The sequence below is a fragment of the Dreissena polymorpha genome, chromosome 15 (assembly GCF_020536995.1).
Source record: "Dreissena polymorpha isolate Duluth1 chromosome 15, UMN_Dpol_1.0, whole genome shotgun sequence".
Taxonomy (NCBI): domain Eukaryota; kingdom Metazoa; phylum Mollusca; class Bivalvia; order Myida; family Dreissenidae; genus Dreissena; species Dreissena polymorpha.
Window position 1 is genome coordinate 13,595,113 of NC_068369.1, and position 22,414 is coordinate 13,617,526.

The following is a 22,414-nucleotide window of genomic DNA, read 5'->3' on the forward strand; positions in this document are numbered from 1 at the left end:
TTGAAGTTTGTCATTAAATGCTTGATAAATGTAAACATTTGATCTAAAAAGCTCTGGTAGAAAATCAAGAATAAAATATAAAAAATATAAAAAAAGTAACCCTCAACAGGGCTTGAACCACTGACCCCTGGAGTCCTGGAGTAAAAGTCTACCACTTAGACCACTCGGCCATCTGTGCTCATACAATGAAGGATGTATTTTATACTTAATATAAGTAATCCTCGTAGTTTTTCAAAATATAAAGACAACAACAGAACTCTCCAAATTATTCAATTGTTTCGCGTTGCAACGCTTTATAGTTTTCAGGTTTTTAATCGTAAACAGATGCATGTAATGGTTATTTTAGAGAATGCTTTATGTTCAGTATTACTGTTTCCTCACAAATATTATAACTAAAGCGAAAATTTGCCAATCTGAAGCAACCTTTTTAATTTTGTCAATTTACCAAAATGTGAAAAGGCCTCTTTAATTTAGGAAAATTTAGTCAGTCAGTAAATTAACTAAAATGAGGTTACACATCATGCAACTTTAGGAAATCAACTGAATGTACATCATTATGTGTAATGTTTTGAGGGTATCTTTTTGATCTTCAATTATGAATTGGTAATTGAATGAAATTGTGCATAAAAGTATGTAGGTTTGAATGTTACAAATAAAGGAGATGTACTTATATATTCATAGGAAACAAAATCAACTGATATGTTTATGGAAAATTTTTAGTCAACATTGTGATATACAGTCAACTTTTTCTCAGCCAAACATCACCTGGGAATATAAGCTATATTGAATGATAACAGTTAATTTCTGTATGGTGTTTGTATTTCATTATTTCACCAACAATTGTCTGCTAAATGCCAGAAAACAATCCATATAAAAATCCACACGGAATTCCATCAGCATGTTATAATCATATACAGTAGGTGAGTAATTATTGGATATTACATCCTGTGTTCCCATATTTCCTGCTTCATATTGCACAATCTTATTGCAGTAATGAACAGTTTCATTAGACAACCTGTGTAAGTTAAGATACCGTATAGTACCTTATAACAGCACAGCCATAATTACCTGACAGCCTGACATCACATCTTATTGTTATCATTTAAAGCCTCAGTCCATCCAGTTAATAAAAAGCATGGAAATGAGCATATGTTTTAATGGAAGTAACTGATGCTATTTCAGGATAACTGTTTTGTTTGTATTCATTGCATTTAATTATGTTCTTGTTCAAAAGTTCCCAGCTGTTCCAATATAATATGTACTTTTGATTCCAATATAATATATACTTTAGATTCTTGTGCTTACTCTCCTGAATAATCATCAGCTAATTCTTATAAGAATGACCAAATAGTTAGCAAAGAAATCTCCGGTTTTTTAATGCAATTTGCTTGTATTTTAGTCATTAAGCTACGTTAGCGTTACCGATTGCCGAAATCACCATCGATGATTACAATTCCTGGCTGGCGATTAAAAATAAGATTTTCATGAAATTGGCTATTGAAAAAAATAGACCCTATGCTTTACAAATGCACACTCTAAATGCCTGTTTTCAGGCCGTATAAATCGATATTCGTATAAATCGCCGGAAACATCGCTAAGATTACACAGATACCCCTGCAAAATGTTGTTCTGCAGTTCACGAATAATTCGTGAACAGTTCATGAACTGTTCGTGAACTGAGTTCATGAACTGTTCACGAATAGTTCGTGAACAGAAAATGAGCCACGTCTGTGAAAAGTTCTTGAAATTTTAGTTCATGAACTGTTCATGAACACTAATGGCATGAAGTGTTCATGAAATATTCTTGAAACCTAATGGCATGAAGTGTTCATGAACTATTCTTGAACCCTTATGGCATGAAGTGTTCATGAACTATTCTTGAACCCGTGTGGCATGAAGTGTTCATGAACTATTCTTGAACCATTATGGCAAGAAATGTTCATGAACTATTCATGAACATCAATGGCATGAAGTGTTCTTGAACAGTTCATGAACAACACAATTCTTGAAAAATTCTTCAGGGTTTTGCTGTTCATGAACAGTTCATGAACATATTCCTTCTATTTTTCAATGGCTTATTTTCTGTTCACGAACTGTAAGTGAATAGTTCATGAACCATTGTTCTTCAAGAGTTCATGAACTGAGGTGGCATGAAGTGTTCATGAACTATTCATGAACAAGAATTTGTCAATTTATGCAAAGGTTATCATAAGTGTTACTAAAGCTCAACAAACAGGTCAGGGTAAGAAGAAACAAGTCTTGTATTAGCACTTAACATATTGATAGCAACATATAACAATAATTTAAATATAACACTAATAACTGAGGTACAAGTGGTTTGATAATACTCTTTAAATTTCATAATACAACTTTGCACTATATGTTCATGAATAATTCATGTATTGAAAAGATTATGAATAGTCTCATTTTCAGTTCAAGAATCATTTACTAATCAATGGTTTCCCTGAAATGGTTACACTTACAGTGCCAAAGAACTTGAAATGGAACCAATGGCTGATCAGTTCAGCCGGTAATTTATTAAAGACTTACATTTTCAAATATAACATAAACCATGTGCCTTCCGTTTCAACTTCCTGTGCACACAATATTCTTTCTTTGTAAAAACAGCAATGCAATGTACATTGAGTTCTTGATATCATCTTAAACTGTTCTTGAAATAAGATGTCCTTAAAACGTTCTTAAACTTGTCTTTTAAGTCTTCCAAGAACAATGACAGATCCTTTTAAGAACATATTGGATTCTTAAAAAGTCCATCATACGTTCAAAAACATTGTGTAGACCTGTTTAAAGGGATCTTTTCACGCTTTGGTAAATTGACAAAATTGAAAAAAGTTGTTTCAGATTCGCAAAGTTTCGTTTTAGTTATGATATTTGTGAGGAAACAGTAATACTGAACATTTACCATGGTCTAATATAGCCATTATATGCATCTTTTGACGATTTTAAAACCTAAAAATTATAAAGCGTTGCAACGCGAAACGATTGAATAATTTGGAAAGTTCTGCTTTTGTCGTTAAATTTTGTGAAACTACGAAGATTGCTTATATAACGTATAAAATACGTCGAATATGTGTACTCGGCGGAATAGCTCAGTAGGCTAGAGCGTTTTTACTTCAGGACTCTTGCAGGACTCCAGGGGTCACTGGTTCGAAACCTGGTCCGGGCAATGTTCTTTTCCTTTTCTTAATTTTATTCTTGATTTTTTTACTGGAGCTTTTACGATCCAATGTTTACATTTATCGATATAAAGCATTCAATGAATAAGTTAAAAAATGCCAAAATCTGTGAAAAGGCCCCTTTATGAACATCAGAAGGAAACATGTTGTTCAAAAAAGTTCTTAAAGTGTTCAAGAATAGTTTAAGAATAATTCAAGAACAGGAAAGGTCCTTAAAAAGTTATTGAAGTGTTCCTGAAGGCAGTTCTTGAACAGTTCTTGTACAAATGTTCTTAAAATTCTCTAGAACAGGTCAAGAACTCTAACTTACAGTGGTGAAAGTACTATGCATATTCATACTAACTTCACAGGTTTCACAAATCTACAAGATTTGTATGCTAGACATTTCAATATTACTTTCAAAAATATGTATGAAACATCTAGCCAAAAGGAATTCATGAATTATTCATGATGGATCCTTAAAGTCTGTCTCAGAAAAGTCATTAGAAATACTTGTGCATGAAATGTTCATCACTAAGTATTTATGGTTAGATGAAGAACTGTTCATGAACTTTGAAATGTTCAACAATAATTCATAAACAGTTCATGAACATGTCTTAAGAACAGTTCATGTCCAAAAGTTCATGAACCAAGCTCAGGAACTTTTTAAGAACCGTTCATGAACAGTTCTTGATTGGCTTAAAGTGTTCATGAAATCATGAACAACATTTCGCCGGGGTAACACCCTTACTGGAAAGGCCCCCGGGGATAATGACGACCGCCTAGGTTGATAATCCACATGGCTAATGTCTTAATTGGTCACGCTTTACACTGCGACCAGACTTTTCGAACATTTGGGTTACTTGGCGATTTATGTGATAACTGAATCACTGAAGCATGCCGTATAATGACCTATGCTATAGATGTTACGATTCAACGTTATCGAATCGACCAGTACGGAATTGTCATTTAATCCGATGGGCGGAGTTATGGCATTGACATAGCCACTATAAACTAATTTCCCAAGAAACAACGATTTTGATTGGCTAAAATAGTAGATAAGAGTAACTTCACTTTACGAAGACCGATTTTAAAGTGAGTTGCAGATTCCGGGAAAAATGGATGCTGCGAACAAAAATGGAAAGTCGAAGCCACAGAAATTAACACAATTCTTTAGAAAAGAAAGCGGACAGAATAATGTAAACTCAGGAAATGACCAAATGTTAGGTTCGCGATCGGAGGACGTCTAAAATTGTGCAGACGTGAATGCAGAATACTAAACGTCTACCTGTCAAGTCTCACTCTCATGCATAATTTCTCATGCATTTCTTTAAAAAAAATGAAAAAAGTAATGTTTGAATTTCATAAAATGTTGTATAATTACTACCGAGACGGCAGGCTATTTTAGTGGTTTCTAACCTAAATACCACATGTACCGAAAACTGTTTAACGGTGTTAATGTATCATTATCACTACGCCACCGCAATCTCCACGCAGAATTGTCGTTCCTTGCTCTCACATACAACTCTGCGTAAGGCTCATCATGCCATTTTGCCTATAAGATAGGTAAAACCGAACAAACACATTCAATATATATTTGATTTAGATTTTTTAGGATCAGAGGCGTCAAATAATGAAATAGAAATTTTAAATTAACGATAAATCGTGCAAAGACTTACGAGTTTTAATGCAACTCTTTGGAACTATTTTATTTCCCATTTACGCAGATGGAATCAATCCACGCACTTCACATATGTTAACATTTGAACATAATTTTACTTGAGTGACGTTAGGTATAGCTTGGTATGTATGTTGGTTTCTTAACATCAAAAAAACATATCAATTTTATAATAATGAATTAGGACTAAGATAAAGATATCATGGTATGAGATGGTTTTCTTTAACCCTTTGCATGCTGGGAAATTTGTCGTCTGCTAAAATGTCGTCTGCAGAATTTCTAAAATTAGCATTTTCTTCGATTTTTTTCAAAGAATACTATCAGAATAGCAAACAGTTTGGATCCTGATGAGACGCCACGTTTTGTGGCGTCTCATCTGGATCCAAACTGTTTGCAAAGGCCTTTAAAATTCAGCTCCAGCGCTTTAAGGGTTAATGCAGTGAATGAAATGTAACCATTGTGCAAAAGATTGTTTAGTATACTGTAACCTCAAGGATGAACGCATGGAATGATCATGACATGAATGAGACGCTTTTATAACAAAAGTCCGTTCTGAGCCCAACACAGAGGTGAATGTAATGTTATCGTCGTGCAAGAGATTGACCTTACCGGTGTCTTTGTAAAACAAAAAAATTGGCTTCAAAATGTCAGCAAGTGGCTCATCAGCGAAGAAAAATTTTCAAGCAAAAAATGGGCTAATTTCAGACAAAAATAGTCTTAATTTTTGCACAGGAAATAGTCCCAAAACGCACCACAGACGATCTAGGATCCATCATGCTCTATGCAAAAAGGGTTTTAAAGCATGTGCATAAAGTGTCATCTCAGATTAGCCTGTGCAGTCCACACAGGCTAATCAGGGATGACACTGCGCCTTAACTGGATTCCCGCTAAAAAGAAACTTCATTTAAAAATAAAATACCATAAATACGTAAAGTGCTGTCCCTGATTGGCCTGTGCAAACTGCACAGGCTAATCTGGGACAACACTAAATGCATTTGCATAAATCCCCTTTTTCACAGAGCATGGCTCATAAAGTTGATCTTCAGTAAACTGTTCCTCCAATATAACCCGGATGACGGGGTCCAAGCCACGCGACCGCGTTATTATAGGGCAGCGTTATAAGTGCAATCATATCAAAGTCAGGGGTTTTTCTGCTATGTAAAAAAGGCCGTAAAACGGACCCGTCACCCAAAGCAAACAGACCTGATCCCAAACTGAAATTATTTAAAAAATCCCAATTTCCCAATTATTTTTTTTTTTTTTAGAAAGAAGTGTCTTATGACTTATGACTCTATATGTCAATTATTTTTTTTCAAACATTCTACAAAATATATAACCAAAATTTATAAGATTTTTATCCAAAATGGCCAGGAAAAGACCTGTTGTGTCAATATGAGTTGATACAAAAATCCCAATTTGGTCCTTTTTGTTGATAAAAAAATCACAAATTTGCCATTTTTATCGATAAAAAAATATCCCAATTTGACCACACTCCTTTTCCCAAAAAGGCTGGAAAAACCCCTGAAAGTAAGAATGTTTTAATTGTTTTGAATAACTTTAATTTGATAATTATTCCCCTTGCACTTACCTTATTGAAATAAGCGCACCAAACCGCTCTGATAGAGCATACATGATGTAATAAACACTGACCCCGAGTTTTTCACACCTTTATTGACATTACAAAACAGATTAACACCAATTAGCTGTCGGTGTCCTTTAACCTCTAAGCGATTTAAATCGGTTGAACAGACGGTTGAATAAAGCAATCAAGATTCGCACAATCTTTGAATTTTCTGAAAATACATGAATTAAGTTACATAACATGGATTTGAATCAGAAATGGAAGGTTGGAGAAAAAAGGGGGTCCAAGCACACCCTCCCGCGTTATATTGGATACAGAATATAACGGAGCGCGTTATATTGTAGTTACAGTGTATTATACATATGGTTGATCAATTATAGACAAGAAACAGATATGTCACAGAAGGTTAGGAACTGTATGTAAAAACATAAAGGAAAATCAATGTATTAATCTTACATTAATGGCATATAACTCGGTATTCAATCTGTAATGAATGCACTGTCATTATTGTGCAAATTGTATTTATGCTGAAGTCAAATAATCTTTTTCATTTTTGACGCAGCATGTACCTGTTTAGTAATACCTTATGCAAGGGATATTTTTTATTGATCACAATAGTTTCCTAGGTAACTCAGGTATCATTATTTAATGAAGCCATGTATCATCCTATTGAAAACCATGTTTCTGGGGAAAAAAATTCATTACAAACATAAACTATAACATATCTGTAAGAAAGCATTATCTTTAAGTTTCAATTGTTTTATTAATGATTTCATTGCTGTTTTCTTTCCATGAAAAGTCATATTTAACCAGTGTGACAATGTTCTGTATGTTCAGAAAATACAATAGAAAGTTTTAATTCAGAAATGATTTATGAATAAATGTAATAATAACGGAATGGTCAAGGTGGGAGCTAAACCCTTTCCCCCATAAGAAGCAAAGTAAAAATGGCTTTTGCAACCAGCATAAAACCAGAACAGCCTGCGAGTAACTTGAAGTCTGTTCAGGCTGTTTGCTGCTCATCAGTAATTAAGGGTTGAAAACGAAGCCTTTAAAACTTGAATCTAGTAAGAAAGGTCTTTAATTAAATTTAACTTTCTATGGGACTACAAATGCATAAAAATCATATCTGAGTGTAAAAGGGTTAATTAACTGAAAATAAGGCATATGGTCACAATTTAACAAGTCAGCTGAACCAATCAAGAACTGCTCAAGGATCTCTCAATCTTTGTTTGCTGTTTAATAAGGGACAAATTGGCCTGTGTGGTTCCTGCAGACCAAGAAGGTTGTCTTGAGAGATCAATTGGTGCGGATGTGTCTTGTCGGAAATATCTATAATGATAATTGACGATGGGAGACTGTTACCAATACCTGAGTATTAAGTCCACACTGACATCAGATTGTTCTGCACTGATGACAAACTGTGCATCATTGCAGTCTGATGCTGGCTAATGTTGATGGACGTGAGACACAAGACTACTGTGCATCATTGCTGTCTGATGCTGGCTAATGTTGATGGACGTGAGACACAAGACTGTGCATCATTGCAGTCTGATGCTGGCTAATGTTGATGGACGTGAGACACAAGACTGTGCATCATTGCAGTCTGATGCTGGCTAATGTTAATGGACGTGAGACACAAGACTGTGCATCATTGCAGTCTGATGCTGGCTAATGTTGATGGACAGTGAGACACAAGACTGTGCATCATTGCTGTCTGATGCTGGCTAATGTTGATGGACAGTGAGACACAAGACTACTGTGCATCATTGCAGTCTGATGCTGGCTAATGTTGATGGACAGTGAGACACAAGACAAACTGTGCATCATTACAGTCTGATGCTGGCTAATGTTGATGGACGTGGGACACAAGACTACTGTGCATCATTGCTGTCTGATGCTGGCTAATGTTGATGGACAGTGAGACACAAGACTGTGCATCATTGCAGTCTGATGCTGGCTAGTGTTGATGGACAGTGAGACACAAGACTGTGCATCATTGCAGTCTGATGCTGGCTAATGTTGATGGACGTGAGACACAAGACTGTGCATCATTGCAGTCTGATGCTGGCTAATGTTGATGGACAGTGAGACACAAGACAAACTGTGCATCATTACAGTCTGATGCTGGCTAATGTTGATGGACGTGAGACACAAGACTACTGTGCATCATTGCTGTCTGATGCTGGCTAATGTTGATGGACAGTGAGACACAAGACTGTGCATCATTGCAGTCTGATGCTGGCTAGTGTTGATGGACAGTGAGACACAAGACTGTGCATCATTACAGTCTGATGCTGGCTAATGTTGATGGACAGTGAGACACAAGACTGTGCATCATTGCAGTCTGATGCTGGCTAATGTTGATGGACAGTGAGACACAAGACTGTGCATCATTGCAGTCTGATGCTGGCTAATGTTGATGGACAGTGAGACACAAGACTGTGCATCATTGCAGTCTGATGCTGGCTAATGTTGATGGACGTGAGACACAAGACTGTGCATCATTGCAGTCTGATGCTGGCTAATGTTGATGGACAGTGAGACACAAGACTACTGTGCATCATTGCAGTCTGATGCTGGCTAATGTTGATGGACAGTGAGTGCAGTCTGATGTTGGCTAATGTTGCTGGACGTGAGACACAAGACTTTTGAGCCTTAAAGGCAACATGATAGTCAGGCCTTTTCCTGGCGTATCTATGGGTTGTTAAATGGACCCATTCCCACACCGAAATTGTAAAAAAACACTAATTTGAATTTATTTTAATTTTATTTTTAAACTGATTTTTAGCTCGACTATTATATATGAAATATATATAGTGGAGCTATCCTACTCACCCCGGCGTCGGCGTTAGCGTGAGCGTGCAAATGTCAAAGTTTTCGTACTACCCCAAATATTACCTATGTCCCTTGACATAATATTATTGCTTGAATATTTTGCATACTTCTTTACCAACATGACCCCAACCTATAAACAATAGCAGACAACTGTATCAAGCATTTTGTAAGAATTATGGCCCTTTTTTCACTTAGAATATGCATATTATTGATAAATCTTAGTGTTTTTTTTTTCAGTTTTGGGGGAAGGGGGTCGGGTCCCCTGAGGGGGGGAAAATTCGCGCGTAAAAGGGGAAAAGGGGGGAAATTTCTATGCTTAGCTAGTAACAGTACAAAATCAAGTTTTAACACTATAATTCACCATACAGAGGGAGAAAAACATACATGTGTGTAATTCAAACTCTTTTATTCATAAACATGTTATGTTCATGTTCAAAGTTCAACATTTCTGGGCTTTTCAGCGAATTTATCAATTATTCTGGTGACCTCCTTTTCACCAAGTCTCTCTGTGTGCAGACAAAGTCTGATCAGGGACTCCAGTGTAGCTTCCCCAAGCCTGTTTCTCTGTGGCATGCAAAGCAGGTTGAGCAAACAAAACAGTCTTTCAACACTCTGTTGACCAGACGTTTCTGGCGTTTCACTGCCGGTATTTGAAGAAGACTGACTTTTAAGTTGTGCTTTGAAAAGAATATCAATTAAAACAGATTTGTCAATTTTTTTACGACAGCTTTTGTTGTTGTGTGACATGTTGGAATACGTATGGTTTGCGGTAGATGTCGTAAAGCGAAAGTCGTGATAGTGAACTACGTACGGTTTGCGGTAAAGGCTAAAATAAAGTAAACACGCGGATGCAGTTCAGGAAAATTGTAGTAAATTCGTAACGAAAGACGTTTTTAAATGAGGTATTGATTAAAATTGAAAAACACTTCCGAGAGGGGAATTTTAAAAATATTTGGGGGAAAAATATATACTCTAAAGATGGGGGAATGGGGCCGAATAACGCCGAATATTTCATCCAAAAAAAACACTGAATCTATGTTAAAGTTTGCGTACCACCTCAAATATTTTCAATGTCCCGTGACATATTGCTTTCATATTTTGAAAACTTCTTTACCAACATGACCCCAATCTATAAACAAGAGCAGACAACTGTATCAAGCATTTTGTAAGATTTATGGCTCTTTTTTCACTTAGAATATGCATATTATTGATAAGACTATGTTAAAGTTTGCGTACCGCCTCAAATATTTTCAATGTCCCTTGACATATTGCTTTCAAATTTTGCAAACTTCTTTACCAACATGACCCCAATCTATAAACAAGAGCAGACAACTGTATCAAGCATTTTGTAAGAATTATGGCCCTTTTTTCACTTAGAATATGCATATTATTGATAAATCTATGTAAAAGTTAGATTTTATTAATACTTTGACAAAACTACACTTACCTAAATACCACAATGGATTCCACCCAAACAATACTCCACGCCCCAACCCAGAATCCCTGCCCCCCCCCCTCCCCCCCCCCAAAATTGGTTTTTTCATTTTTTTTCATTTTTTTATTTTTGAAAGATCATCTAATAAATGACCACACCCCACATTATACACCCATCTCAACTCCCACCTACCCCCCAATTTTTTTAATTTTTTTTATATTTTTTTTTATTTTTCCTTTTTTAGTTTTGAAAGATCATCTAATAAATGACCACACCCCACATCAACCCCCCCCCCCCTCAACCCCCCCCCCTCCACCCAACCTAAAAATAATATTTTTGTCTTTGAAACATGGTTAAAAAAAATAAAAAATATTTATTTACTTTATTTTTGAAGGACCGTCCAAACTTCCCACCCAAGCTATTGCTATCAAACTTGAAATAAAATCTTATTACTTTGTTTTATGTCTTTACAAATGTTCAATAGATTGTGGAAAATATACCTGAACTATTATCTTGACCTTATTGAATAATTTGAACAATTACCCCATGATGGCTTACGTTATACTGCCAAGCACTCGAATAGTCGAGCGCGCTGTCCTCTGACAGCTCTTGTTTAGTCTACTGATTATTTCATCTAAACGTTATAAATTAATCAAATTAACATCAAACAAAGTAAATAACTATAATTTAAATTATTATGTTTTATTTAATTGAATTATTTTAAAGAGTTACATTAGTTTTTACCAAATCATTGGACATTTCGCGTGAAAACATTTCCTGAAATTTCAGTTTTCCCCAAGATGGCCAGGAAGATGCCTGTCAGTGACAGTGTGGATAATAAACATTGAGAATATTTGTAAGTGCAACAAATAAGTTTTTGTATACCCAGCATGTAACATAGAAAATAAGAAAGCATTACTGATAACACTGAAAGTTGGTAACCTTACAGTCAGTATTAACTTGTGACATCAATAATTTGTTACCATTTTTTTAACAAAAAATGCAATACAAGTGGAAAGTGTCATTCCTGATTAGCCTGTGCAGACTGCACAGGCTAATCTGGGACAATACTTTATGCACATGCTTTAGACCCCCTTTTCACAGAGCACACACGGCTCCAATAAAATATGAACAATGTACAAACCAAACACACACACAACACGATCAGTTGTTAACCATTGTATGCATTTATGGTTATTGAATGTACACGGTATCAATGTCTTTCTTTGTCAACTACTTGTCTGTAAATTTATGAAACATTTTAATTATTTATGAATACATTTGCGATTGAGTAAGATTGCATGAGCATCTTTTAAATGAATCCATATTTATGGCTTTTAAACAGGCAAATTTAAAGCCAAAACGGAAGCTGTGAACAATGTCCTTAAGAGATGCAAATGAATGGTGTTAACCACAATGAATATCATGGTAGTAAACCTCACTGGTTCAGGGGAGCCTAGTGTACTTTGAATAGGAATATTGAACCGCTTTATGGGAAAACTGGGCTTAATGCATGTGCTTTAAAGTGTCGTCCCAGATAAGCCTGTGCATTCCGCAAGGCTTACAGGGCAGACACTTTCTGTTTTTATGGTATTTTTCGTTTAAAATAAGTCTCGTCTTAGCAAAAATATCCACATTAAGCGAAAAGTGTCGTCCCTGGTTGGCCTGTGTGGAGCGGACAGGCTAATGTGGGATGACACTTTATACGTACATGCATAAAGGCTAGAGTTCACATAACAAGGTTCATATCATGAGAGTTAACCTTACTGGCTGAGGAGCCTAGTGTGACATGCGCGCGTGCCATGAAAGTGGATGCTTTCCCTTCAAAGCCTCTCCTATTAGCAGATGTAATTGATGTGATTAATAATGCACACCCTGTGCTGTCAGACAGTCCTTTGATTACAGTTTTATGTCTGTTTAGTCATCCACAAGGGACCAAAACATTTTGATTAACAAGCACACTTTGCTGGTCTGTGACCTTGTCACATCTTGAGTGGTTTAAATTAAAAAGTTTCATCAGTTGACTTGAATTTAGAGGGAATTTGTTTAACTCGTTTTAAGTGTTAAATAAATATTTGATCCTTATGAATTATTGCTATATTTTATCTTTTTATGTACATTTGTAATCCTTAAATTGCATTTTTTGTTTGTATAAACTTTTGACTTGGATAGTCTACCTTCCCATTCCAATTTGCCTTCAAATTTCCCAATTTAAAGACACATATTTGACAAAATAACATAAAAAGATCATGGAATGAATTCATTAATTCATATTAAAAAATTACCAATGGTCAGAGTTAAAACAGTGATTTTAGTCGACTAAATTTACAGAGCATGTTTTGCAAATCAGTATGTGCTTAAAAGTCTTAGCTAAGAACCGTAACTCACTATGCTAGGAACGATTACCGCTGCCTGTCTGCACTGAAGACGAATGCTTAGGAGCTACTGCATCTACTACTGCAGTGAGTGTATTTACCAGCTTGTAAGACAACATTGGCCAGTCTAGTGTTTATCGTTGAAATCTGTACATATTGGCTGCTTTTAGGGAAAACAGGGCTTAATGCATGTCAAATAAGATTAGCCTGTGCACACTGATTAGCCTGTGCAATGCGCACAAGCTAATAAAGGACAACAACATCGAGCATTTTCAGTGCCTTCAGTGCTTTGATTTCTCAATTTGAAAAGTACCTGTACCTGAAACTCAAAATACAGTGCATTACCTAAAAACCAAACTCTAAAAAACTAGAATCTCTGGAGTCAAACAGATGCAGTCCCCATTGTCTAATATAGGTTTTATATGTAAAATCCCTCACTGAAATCGCCATAACAAACAGCAGAAGCCCTACAATTTTGTTCCAGTCTACAAATTTACCTCTGAAAAACAGACAAGGTTGACAAATGGTAAAACAGGGCTTAATGCGTGTGCGAAAAGTGTCATCCAAGATTAGCCTAGGAAATCCCCACAGGCTAAGCAGGGACGTCACTTTACGCTTAAGCTAGATTTTAACTATGAAGACACTGCCTTTAAAGAAAAATACCATTAAAGTGGAAAATGTTGTCCCTGATAAGCCTGTGCAGACTGCACAGGCTAATCTTGGACGACACTTAACACAAATGCATCCCAGAGCAAGGCTCATATTCTTTATTGCATTTTCCCATTGACAGACCAGAACTCCCTGAACCCTTGACAGACCAGAACTCCCTAAACCCTTGACAGACCAGAACTCCCTGAACCCTTGACAGACCAGAACTCCCTGAACCCTTGACAGACCAGAACTCCCTAAACCCTTGACAGACCAGAACTCCCTGAACCCTTGACAGACCAGAACTCCCTAAACCCTTGACAGACCAGAACTCCCTAAACCCTTGACAGACCAGAACTCCCTGAACCCTTGACAGACCAGAACTCCCTGAACCCTTGACAGACCAGAACTCCCTTAACCCTTGACAGACCAGAACTCCCTGAAAACTGGACGTTTTTTTCGGAAAACTGATATATTAAGTGTATAAATATAATTATGTATTATATGTTTACACTATGTACTCAGTGCTAAAAATGCTTGAATTTTTTTAATCATTGGGGAATATATTGTTTAATACTATAGTGCAAACTATTTAGTTTAAACCTATTTATTTTAGCTTGATTGCATCGAAAGCCTCAGGCTTATAGAAACGCTCTCAAGTTCATTTCCTGGGCCTAGAACCAGAACTTGGTGTCTCTGGGGAAGATCTAAAGAATGCTCCCACAGTGGGGATCGAACCCATGACCTCACGGTTGCTAGGCAGACACCATATCCATTACACCATGCAAACTATTTAAGAAATTGACTGTCTTAAAAAATATTTGCCTTTATCACAAACCTACGATTCTTGTAGTGATCAATTTAATAGTTGCTCCCTTCTCATATTTAAGGCAACAAATATCAATGTAATAAGTGTTTATGTTGTTATTTGTTCTTGATCATCAGGAACAACTGACTACTCAGGTCTCAAATACCAGTGGCTGCCATTGAAGTATTGTATTGATCAGTTAACAGAGGAACAGTAGGATTGGGGTCTTTGTCAAGCTCAAAATCATTAACCAATTATGTGTGGAAAATGTCATAATTATCAATGTTGTATTAACTTTTTGTTTGATGTTTGCTCAACAATAATACAAAACCTAATAATTATTAATTATTTAATATTTTCTTAAACAGCAAACAAAATGTTAACATAGACAAACCTATTCAATTTCCTCTTTTGTCCATGGTTTTCAAAAACACCATTGTAGTGTAAAGAGCATTTATTTAATTATTGACGCAAATGATCACAATTATTTGTATTTAAAAGAAAACCCTGTCCATACTTATTGTCATTTCTTCTGCAAGAATTGATGTTTATGAAGTCAATGAATAGATGATGTTTTAGTTCTTGTCTCGTATATAATAGTACATGCTAACTGATACCCTCATTGATTCTTTGAAAAGGATAACACGTTTTAGATGTAAATGATCAAAATTTCTAAAATCACTTTAAACATGTATTTATGATAATAATCTAGAACATAACAATTTATTGTATTGTAAAAAGAAGAAGAAATTAATTAAATGTGATGCAATGCAGTTTGCTTCTTATATTTGATTAAAATGCTTATTAAATACTTTTTATGCCCCAGGTAGGGTGGCATATAGCAGTTGAACTGTCCTTCAGTCTGTGCGTCCGTCCAAAAACTTTAACCTTGGAAGGGGTTTTTTTTAGAAAAAGGGGAAGAAGCTGGACGCTGGGTAAAAGGGGAAAATCGAGCGCGAAAGATACATATTTGGGGAAAAATAAAAACTGTTCATTTCAATGTCTATAACTCGCCTACAGACTTCAGGGTTTTTTTTAGAAAAAGAGACATTCTCTGACCTTTTTGTTCTTAAACACATGAACAAGTATGATATTAAAGTCAAAGTCCTAAATAAAGTTGCAGGGGTAGATCTAATAATGGGGAATGTTTTCAACTGGGGCCGGGGAACGATGTCTATATTGTGATTTCAATTTCATGATGAATGGGTTGACGATCTAGATCTGCTACAGTATTGGAAGGGAAAGGTGCGGCAGCTGCCGATTGTCTACTTTCACTTTCACAATAATCCGACAGTATTAATCGATGTTGATTACATGTACCTCCGAATCCTGCTGGGTTTCAACGGTTTCTGATGATTCATTCTTAAAACATGCGTCAACGCAATTAATATTTTCCGAGTACGAACGTTTAATTTTGTTCGTGTATGAACGCCAATTGTGAGACTTTTTTCTGTTTTAACGTTTATATCTTGGCTTTCACATAACCCGGATGCAAATTCGACTGGTTTCCGGTAATTAATTGACGAAACACCCTTCTCGCGCAAGACCGAAATCCAGTAAAATAGTCACATGATTAATACGATTAGTTGCCCGGTTTCCATGACGTAATTTAAGAGCTATATATAGAATCACTGGGATTCCCAGATTTGAGTGTTCGTCGAAGAGAGAGAGAGAGCGAGATCGTTGTACATGGTACAAATTGGATAAGTGTCGACTTCCCAGAAGAAAAAAAACATTTCTTTGAGGGTGAAATATTATATTTTGGTGAAAAATTATATTTTTGGAGGGGAAATTTTACTTTTAGGGGAAAAATTCTGGTAGGGGAAGACGCCGAATATCGGCGTCACTTTCTTAGTAAAAGAAACCCCTGCTTGGCCATAACTTTTTGGCATGCATGTGTATCTCATGAAGCTGCACATTTTGAGTGGTGAAAGGTCAAGGTCATCCTCAAGGTCAAAGGTCAAATACATGGCTTCAAAGCGGCGCAATTGGAGGCATTGTGTTTCTGACAAACACATCTCTTTTTCACATTGAGTATTCCTTCCATGAAAACAAAATTGATTCATTGTTTTGTTGCATATTTCAGATATTCTTATCAAAGTACACTATAACTTTCTGAGATTTTTTTTTTAAATATTGCATGAAAATTATTAATACCTTACACAGAATTCAGACTCCTATCTGAAAACAAGGTAACCAGGTCAAATCTCAACAAAAAAAAACTTGTAAAGAAAACATATTTGACTTAGTCTTGATGACACCTAGTCAGAATGTTTATCTTGACAATATGAATGCAGCCATTTTTGAATCTGGGTCAAGAGTGTTAAAAAGCTTGATCATCTTGTCTTTTAATATCGCTGGCTCCCTAAACTATTTTGGGACCAAATTCGAATGACAGCTGATAAATGTGTTGTGTCCTTACAGTATATTATAGAACAAGCATAGTTTTAAATGAATGATGGAACAAATCGCCTCATGTTGGTATTATGTGAAAAACATTCCAAAAATGGTGCTGTTGGAATTATGTGAAAAACATTCCAAAAATGGTGCTTTCTTTCAGAAATTAGAATATCTGTGGCATATACGGCATGTATGAACGTTGGCATTTTGTTTTTATGGATGCTATAGTCCATTGTCAAACGCCAATAGACATAAAATCCATTGGATGATTTGCCAAAAAAAGTATCCTTCATCTAATGACATTCAAAGTATTACAGCCATGCAAGTCTGACAACTGGCAGTTGTTGCAGGTGGATGAGAGGATTTATTGGAATTACATTGCTTATTTACTGTCCCCAGGGTGCAACCAGACTGGTGTTTATCCAGTGAAACATCTCTGGATTGCCCATCCCCAGGGGTAGATCTGGCACTAGTGAGGTGTTCTGGCTCACTTAGCTGGGGTTGGAGTGGTCTCCAACTATGGCCTTTTCAGTGTTTTTCATTTAGCCTTTGCATGCTTGTAGTTGAAATTGAGTGCATGTCTTTGAAGTAGATTTGTTTTATTTTGGTACTGCTTGCAAGTAAAGTTGCCATAGTAACTGGTTTGATTCTGACTGTAATGTGTGTGATAACTTTTGTACTCTTGTTAGAATGCACAGTAAAATTAATAATCTGTAAGTGTGGTAAGTGAGAGAAGAAACCAACATGAAATATTGACAAATGAATAAGCTGTTATAATTATGACGCCCTTCGAAGAAGCCGGTATATAGTACTTTGCACATGCTCGTTGTTTGGTTGGATGGTCTGTCCAAAGACAATTTCTGTCCACACAATATATAGTGCGCGTTGAACCACAACCATGCAAGTTGGTATAATGGTTACCTTGGAGGAGAGAAAGAGGTTGTCAAGGTCATAGGGGCTTGTTACATTCAAGTATAAATAGAAAAATGCTTCAGCTCAATACTGAAGCTATTAACCTTTTGAAATATTCACCAGCATATTCACTTTGACCCTTGGTTTTGTGCAGATGTGCAATTCTTATAAAATGACATTAAATATAGCTTATTGTGCTATACAACATTATCTGTTCGCCCAATGGTCAGCTGTGACCAGTAAAAGTGACCAGTGGTCTGATCTGGGTCAGATGGCCCTGGGCAGATGGTGTTATGGCCCCCAGGGTGCCCTGAGCCTTCTGACCACTGTTCATTCACTAACCAAAGGTGCGAGGGTCTGGCCACTTGCCATCATAAAGGGAATAACCTTGCTGCATTGACTGCTGAACATTGGACAGAAATATTGATGTATTAGATGTAAACATCTGGGCGCTGCAGTGTCATCACACTGTAGTGAAGTGTCACATGCATAATAGATTGTCGATTGCAATGTGTCATGCATAATGTAGATGGAAACATGTAGGTGAATTATTATTTAATAATGGCACTGTCTGTTAGATTGCCAATAGTTTGCATGCATTGCAAAAATTTATAAACAAATGGGCACTTTTCTGCATAATTACATCTATTATTTCTAGACTTTATACTCTCATTGAAGCTTGTAAAGTGAATACCTTTTTACTACCCAAACACTGATGGCCATGCTGAAGCAATTGAGAGTTCCTGGTACACCCACGTCACCCAGCCATGACCACTTGAGAGTTCCTGGTACACCCATGTCAGCCAGCAATGACTACACCCAGTGAGGTCTGCTCTTCAAGTAGCAATCACTCACTGGATAATGAAGCAGACTCTTTGACTAAGCCTGTTCCCCCATTTATCCTCTATAAACCTGGTACTGATTACTTGACTTGTTTGATGTTGCACCTTCAGGTATTTTTGATGGGAAACAATTAAGCGAGTTGTATTCATTGCTTATGTATTCCTGGTTTTCATTTGGCAGGTCTGTATACATTCTTTGTAAGCTCCTGCTGCTACTGTTATGACAGTTATGAGTTCTCATCACAGCAGGTGTTAACATTATGTATACATGCAGTGCACAATTAACAGAGTAGACAGGATTTGGATAGCCATGCTGCCTGTGGGTTACATGCCAAAGGGTTAATCTCTAGTTTAGGCAACAGTTTCTTATGTTAACTATAAAGTTATAAACCCATGATTGGTCAACTCAAGGATTGATTGATAGCTTTTATATTGGTCAATTAATCCCGGGTTGAATTTGGGTACTTGAATGTTCATTCACTGCCCAAAAGTATGGCAATAAGAATGGACCTACAATAGTCAACCAGGGCCCCCCCCCCCCCCCCGGTTGCTCAAAACTTGAATGGCCAGTCATTTAGCTTACAGCAGTTAATTTCAATGGATCTAGTTATTTATGTTACTTTCATATATGTTTTTATTGTAAACAAATTTTTTTGCTAGAATAAGGTGCATTTGTTGAGTAAGAACATTGCTTTTAAAATCAATTTTCTTTGACTTTGAAGTTAACGGAGTGTCTCCTTAACTGCCCTTTAAAGTTTTGAGAATATTGGTCCAGGTTTAATGTGATTACAATCAATCCATAAGGCATGTGTCAGTAATTACAGAAATCAATCTGTGGACCCTTGTTGAGGAAAGTGCATAATATCAAGAATGTCACACCAGAGACTCATACAAAAGAACTCCTAAATAGTGTATCATTATTATGTGTGGTCAATTATAAATGAATTGTCAACTTAAAAATATGCTATAAAGTGTTGTCATTTGCATTCATATTGATAAAGTACCTTGAACTCACAACTGCTAAATATGGCGCCCACTGACATTTATACAGCTTATAGCTGCAATACCCCAATTCTTTTGCATGGTAACATGTAGCAAAAAATATTGACATAACCATTGGGCAATGTTTGTCCAGAACGTGTTGTTATGCTTTGATACAAAAGTTGATTGGCAGGTGGATTAATTACGCCTCGCCAGGCAGTTAATTGATCATGCCTCTGGGGCAGCAGGGAAAGCCTTGGTGTTTGGACAGCGCTAACAGTGTCAATATTGAGAGTAGAGCAGTCTCCCCCTGGCTATACATGTAGACCTCATTTGCAGGCATTGCATGGAGTCTTCTCCAATATTAGCTGCCATCGTTTTTTGGAGATTTCATGTGGATTGTTGTGTATAAAGGATAAAAAAAAACTGTTGATAAGATTATATGTATTTGTATTCCTGTTTTGTTTGTTTTTTCGTGCAATAATAGTATCAGTATGTGAAGCAACATAAAAGCAACACAAATCAGCAAAGTATTGAAAACATATATAATTATAAACCTTGTTTTAGTTTATTTGTGCCAATATGATTTTTTTAAGTTCTTTTCTTTTAAAATTTTGTAAAAACAGATTTGTGTGGACATTTTCAAAAGCTGTTTGGCTAAGTCTATGCTTTAACAAATTTCAACAAAAATAAAAGACAACAAGATGTGTTTGTGAAACACAATGTCCCCCTATATGATGTTTGACATTGTAGGATGACATTGACCTTGTGAAGGATGACCTTGACCTTGACCTTTCACCACTCAAAATGTGCAGCTCCATGAGATACACATGCATGCCAAATATCAAGTTGCTATCTTCAATATTGCAAAAGTATTCATAAAATAAGCGATTTGGGCCACATATATTTGACCTCTGACCTTGAAGGATGACCTTGACCTTGACCTTTCACCACTCAAAATGAGCAGCTCCATGAGATGCACATGCATGCCAAATATCAAGTTGCTATCTTCAATATTGCAAAAGTATTCATAAAATGAGCGATTTTGGCCACATATAATTGACCTCTGACCTTGAAGGATGACCTTGACCTTGACCTTTCACCACTCAAAATGTGCAGCTCCATGAGATACACATGCATGCCAAATATCAAGTTGCTATCTTCAATATTGCAAAAGTATTCATAAAATGAGCGATTTGGGCCACATATATTTGACCTCTGACCTTGAAGGATGACCTTGACCTTGACCTTTCACCACTCAAAATGAGCAGCTCCATGAGATGCACATGCATGCCAAATATCAAGTTGCTATCTTCAATATTGCAAAAGTATTCATAAAATGAGCGATTTTGGCCACATATAATTGACCTCTGAACTTGAAGGATGACCTTGACCTTGACCTTTCACCACTCAAAATGTGCAGCTCCATGAGATACACATGCATGCCAAATATCAAGTTGCTATCTTCAATATTGCAAAAGTATTCATAAAATGAGCGATTTTGGCCACATATATTTGACCTCTGACCTTGAAGGATGACCTTGACCTTGACCTTTCACCACTCAAAATGTGCAGCTTCATGAGATACACATGCATGCCAAATATGAAGTTGCTATCTTCAATGTAGCAAAAGTTATTGCAAAATGTTAAAGTTGGCGCAAACAGACAGACAGACCAACAGACCAACAGACAGGGCAAAAACAATATGTCCCCCACTATTATAGTGGGGGACATAAAAACAATTGATACTTCACCATATGTTACTGCTATAACATCACTCAGCAGCTCACGTTTGCTGTCTTGCATTTACTACAACAAAAGATTTCACTTAAGATTATTTTGTTATTGAGCACTCTGTATAGAAGACATGTGAAGGGAGAGAAAGAGATAATAGATACAGCCTGATACCTCAGCTGTTACTGTTTCCATTGTAGCATGTTCTACTGCTTTATCTTGTCTATCTTCCATGTTGATGGACACGGAAATGCTGTTAGGCAGACCTTCTTGTCAACGGATAAATTGCTTTTTCACACTTAGAAATCTTACACTGGTCCATTAATACTATGGCTCACATGGGTCTAAAAAATTATTCTTCGGGTCAGGTCGGCAGTTCAAAATATAAATACCCGAGAAAATTCTGGTTGGGTCGGGTCAGATAATTCAATGTCATAAGTTAATTAAAATAAAACAACATTAATTTTCATAGCATGTTGAAGCGTCTTAAATATTCAACTGTTTGTCAAGTATATTGTTTAGAATATTATACTTTTTATTGGTTTGATTTATTTAATTATGAATTGCCGAACTGCACATAACTATTTAGTAGGTTTACACAATGTTGTTAAACTTAATCAGCAAATGTTAGTACATGTTGTATTACTTGTAATAACGATTATCAGTGCATGTACAAGAAAAACAAACTGTCAAGCAAACATTAAGCTTCTCTTAGAGAAGAAGCCAAAATAACTTTCACTGTAAGCTCTAACTGTCTTTTCTACTTTGAAGTCGATATATTGTATTATACAGGTTTCGTTTTTTTTAACGTCGCCATTTTGTGATGTGAACAACAAATGAAACTCAACGTTAATTCTTTTGGTGTGTCACTTCTATATATTTATGACTATTTTTTAATAACAACACTGCTAAAAATGATAAAGGATGTGATTTTACTTCACTTGTTTTAAGGAGATGATTTGACTACACGTTCAATATGTAATCTTGTACTTCGTAGCATGCGAC

At 36.2% G+C, this 22,414-nt stretch overlaps 1 protein-coding gene across 10 annotated transcripts in view; it reads left to right on the plus strand.

Moving 5' to 3' along the window:
• The window catches only part of LOC127859293 (irregular chiasm C-roughest protein-like), a 305,644-nt gene that overhangs the window by 186,490 nt on the left and 96,740 nt on the right, over nucleotides 1-22,414 (plus strand). The window contains exon 1 of one of the 10 annotated variants that reach the window (XM_052396550.1): nucleotides 11,550-11,565. The exons of the other annotated variants lie outside the window; for them this stretch is intronic. The gene's annotated coding sequence lies outside the window, so the exon portion shown is untranslated. Of the gene's footprint in view, nucleotides 1-11,549; nucleotides 11,566-22,414 lie in introns of those variants that run through there. 10 annotated transcript variants of the gene reach the window in all.